At 47.4% G+C, this 4,572-nt stretch overlaps 1 long non-coding RNA gene across 1 annotated transcript; it reads left to right on the forward strand.

Annotated features, from left to right (window-relative positions):
* Positions 1 to 723: 723 nt before the first annotated feature.
* LOC128331877 (uncharacterized) lies at positions 724 to 4,368 on the forward strand. Its single transcript, XR_008310461.1, has 2 exons — positions 724 to 928; positions 4,172 to 4,368. It is a non-coding gene; the product is annotated as an uncharacterized LOC128331877 (long non-coding RNA).
* The last annotated feature ends 204 nt before the right edge of the window (positions 4,369 to 4,572 follow it).

Below are 4,572 nucleotides of genomic sequence, written 5' to 3' on the forward strand. Positions count from 1 at the left end.
ATATGGAGCAAGGCACTTTGAACTTTGGGGCCGAAGTCCAGGGCCTCCACCAGTGTTCTCTCTAACAGGGATTCCCAGATGTTGTTGACCACAGCTCCCGGAATCCCCAGCCAAAGGCCATTGCAGCCAAAGGCTATTGCTGGGAGTTGTAGTGAACAGTATCCGGAAATCCCTGCTAGAGGCAACACTGGCCTCCACACCCCTTGGGGGCCCCCAAATCCTTTTTAGTTTGTTTTGGGTGGTGTGGTCTCCACTGGCCCTCAATGGACCAGGCACTCAAGTATAACTGTGACCTGTTTCAGCTGCTTTAGAGACAGAGGGGGGAGTGGTGGGGGGAGATATGTGGGATGGGAATATGTTATGTTGTGTGTTGAAACATTTCTGCTAGTGCATATCTGCATAAGTGTACATCTGTTTTATATTCTAACATTCTTGTGAGTTCAGTTGCTGTTTGTGCCCTCAAGAACCCACGTATTAAAAATATTGCATGTGTGTATGCGTGTGTAGGGGCATGATGCTTAAGTTGCAGGGTGGGGTGCTCCAGAAACCTTTAGGTCCAGGCTCCAAAATTACCTAGGTGCACCTTTGCCTCTGATAGAGCACAGACTGTTTGGAGTAAAGGTGTATCTGGTTGGTTTGTGTAGTGCTGTAAGCAAATGTGCTCAGGCTGGCCTAGATGCAGCAGATTTTCTTTAATGTCTGTTTTCATTCTGTCAGGTCCACAACACCACCCCTGTTTGAACCTCCATCCACACCTCCATCCGTATATCAGTCTGTACCTCCATCTGCACCTCCATCCTCACCTCCATCCATACATCAGTCTATAGCTCCATCTGCACCTCCACCTGTACCTCTATCTGCCCCTCCATCCGCACTTCCATCCGTACATCAGTCCGTACCTCCATCTGCACCTCCGCCTTTACATGGGGTAAGTAAATGTAGAGTAATCTGGGCCTGCTTCTTCCTTTCATTAACCTCGTCATTTTAGAGCTGGTCTGTAAGACAGCCTAGTACAAAGTACGATTGTCAGATACATTTTTTTCAAGGTAGCTAATTTGCACAACCTTTTACTCATGCCAGTTGACTATACCCTACATGAACCATCCACTCCCCCTTTGAGCAGACTTAATATAGGATGCTCTGCATGCATTGCAATATACTTAGGCTTAAAACAATCACAAATGAATCAGTTCCCACTAAGACATAGTCAGAAAAGAAATGGAATCTCTGCTTGTTAAAGGTGGGCCAGAGAAAGTTGTTTTCAGTACAACACCCACTCCCAGTCTCTTTCCGGGGCGTAGGATGGCTGGCAGCAACCCTGGACAGGCAGGTGCCTGCCTTTTTCCTGCCAATGCTGCCAGGCCGGACCCCCCGCCACCCAACGAGGTCTCCTCTGCCAGCACCAGGTCTCCCTACACACATACTGCTACTGCCGCTGCCTCCTCCTCTGATGGCAGGCTTTTCCCGGCTGTGCTGTCCCCTGCCGGCCATACCCCTTCCACCCTGTGTCAGGACACCAATGCAGGAGGCGTTTCTGGGGCTGAGCAGCATGTGTGGCGCATCCAACTGGAGAGTGCATTCTGTGTTGGCCCAGCTGGGGGCTTCTTTGCCTTGCTTGACAGGGAGAGGAAGGAAGAACCCTACTGGGCCGGCGCAGAAAGCACTCGCTGACTGAATGGGCCATGCAGACACGTAATCAGGGTGGGGCAGGCAGGGCACGTGCCCTAGGCGCCAGTTGCAGGGGAGCGCCAAGTGCTTGCCATGCCCCGCACCCAACCACCACAGTTGTGTGTGTTTTTTTCAGGGTTGGTTGGTTTGTTTTGGAAAATCCCCCCCTGCTGGGTGCCTGCTGCCACCACCACTCACGCAGCCGCGCAAGTCGCACAACAGAAATCTGAGTCCCGGCGGAGAGCCTGCGCCCCCGCCCCTACCCCCCCAGAGCACTGACTTTCCGATTATTTTTAGGGAGCGTTTGCTGCCTTAAAGCATCTATTCCCCTTTCTCTTCCTCCAGAGGGGGAAAATAGATGCTTTCAGGCAGCAAGCCTGCCCTGAAATGAGACTGAAGAGCTCTCTTCAACTCTTTAGAGCTCAAGGCCACACCCCTTTGCGTGTGATGTCATCATGTGATACTTCACATGCAAAAGGGCGTGGCCTAGAGCTCTAAAGAGCCGGAGGGAGCTCTTCTGTCGCATTTCAGGGTAGGCTTGCTGCGTGAAAGCACCTCTTCACTCCAAGGTGTGCTTCTTATTCAGTAAACAAAATTTTGCAGGCAACCCCTCTCACCATCCAGCTCAAATCCAATCTTCCATTCTTTGGGTGGGCTTTTCTCTGTGCTCTGTTGTTGGAGGGGGTTAGAGGGGAGGGGTGCGGAAGACAGTAGGTACTTAGCTGAGCTGGTTTGCCCTTCCAGCAGCTCATGGGTAATAGCTTTGCTGTCTGCTTTCGTGGAATAGGGATTTGCCGAAATAAATTGCTTTGAATTATTTTGTAGAAGGCATAACTCTTATGCCAGTAGTGTTCATGGTTCATCTTTAGTGATGCTAGTGGGCTTTTTTCTTCTTCATTCCACAGATTAGCTGTAGAAGCAGTCTCAGGGCTAAGATGTGCCTTCTACAACAGACACATGTAATACTCTCTCGGGTGTGGGTGGTTGTGATTCGAATTACACATGGCCACTGGCAGTTGCGAGTTTCAGCAGAGAAATGGGTGGAGTGTTTTTACCTCTGGCTGCTTTTTTCTCACATGGATGGAAAAGGAGCCTTGAGAGGGCAACATTAAGGAGGAAAAAAATAACTGCTGGGGGAAAATATCATGATCCTTTGCTTTTTGTCCCTTTGCTCAGACGTATAGTTTTTCACTAGCTGATTTTAATTAAAAAAGCAAAACAGTTGAGGTGACTGGTACCTGCATCTATTGCATAATGTTGATTTGCCTCACTGTTCCACTGTAGTGCTGTTAGTGCAACTAACCGTTCTCAGCATGCAACTTTTGACACTTATAGATGCTCTGCAACGCTTTCTTTTTTCCTTTTGGATTGTAGCACTGTGTTCTGCTTCCTCCTGTTGTGGTCCAGGCCTGATTTATATACTGAATATGCTCATTAGCTAGCATACAAAATGAGGCCTGTCTCATAGTGTCACCAAGTGACCAAGTTCTTTTATATAGTGACCATGTAGGATCTGGACGCAAGGAAGAAAGGAGATCAAACCAAACCTAAATGATTCAATGGGCTTTATTGAGTATAAAAGAATAACAACATCAATCTAACTGAGCAGAAAGCAGAACATTCTATCAATATTACTAACAGTATTTCAACCCTAACCAGCAACAATATTCACCCAGTGTTCCTAACTAACACATGTGTGTGTATTAAATCTTCCTAGAGCCTAATACAACTCAGATAGAGATGGAAAAAGGGGTGGTGGTAAGGAAGGCTGAGGACTGGCATGGTTTGGGGAGATCAGGAATTAGTAGAGGGACGAGGGGAAAGGAGAAGAAGGGGAAAGGATGGAAGGATCCAAGGCTTGGAGAGGCAGGATATTACCAGGATCAGAGGCTTGAGAGCAGTGGATCTTTCAGCTGAAGGAGAAAAGCTGTTGGCTGGAGACAAGAGCTTTTGGATCAAGCATGCAGTTTGCTCAGAGCATGTCTGAGAGTCAGAGCACCATGGCTGGGGAAGTCTTGACTTCTCATTGCGCAGTGGAAGTCACAGACAGTTCCTGTCCATGGCCAGAGTTCCTGCCTCTAGCCCTACGGCTTGGGCAGCAAACCCTTGGATTGCTCATGAGCAGATCTTGCTTTTAGGCACAAGACTTCGTGGCACGTCTCGTACTCGAATTAGAATTGTATAAACCAGCCCACTATGAGGAATTACGGTTTTGCAGTAATTTCAGTCCGTAGGAGACCAGGTTTAGAGCGGGAATGCTGCAAGACACCTTGTCTGTGTACCTGCAATCCTGTCAAAGATCTGTGAGAGCCAGAATTGGGCTGTGCTGGCAAACCACAAAGCAAGGTTTGAAGGTTATGGAAAAGCAATTGTGAAAACCAGACCACAGTTTCTAGTTTGCCATTGTAATGGCAACAAAGAAATGTCTCCCAGATTCACTGGGGGAAACCCAATTTACTGAGTGCATTTTAATTTAATGATTTTATCTACTTCATTTTTTCAGAAATTCGGGTGCAGGAAGCGAGGGGGGAGAAAGCGAAGACTGAAGAAGCGCTACTGAGCGGGGAGGAAGGTGATCTGTAAAACACCAACCTTTGTTTTTTTTGTAAATATGATTATTTTTGTATATTATTATTATTTCTATTATTGTTATTGTTACTGTTATTATTATTATAATTAAAAACACATTATTCTGAAAGACACACCTCTTCTTCTCCTCCATGGTCTCTGCAGCAAGAGTTCTGCTTATGTACAGAACAACATTTGGAAGCTTCGGAGGTTTTGTAGGGCATTCTGGTTCCTGCTCTGAAATGGGGAGACCTGTGCACCGTGCGTGCCTCTAGGGCAGGAAGAATACTCCTGTCCCTCAGTTACTTGACAATCATAACTCTAGCAGCATAACTC

Source organism: Hemicordylus capensis, chromosome 6, assembly GCF_027244095.1.
Source record: "Hemicordylus capensis ecotype Gifberg chromosome 6, rHemCap1.1.pri, whole genome shotgun sequence".
In the NCBI taxonomy this organism is placed as follows: domain Eukaryota; kingdom Metazoa; phylum Chordata; class Lepidosauria; order Squamata; family Cordylidae; genus Hemicordylus; species Hemicordylus capensis.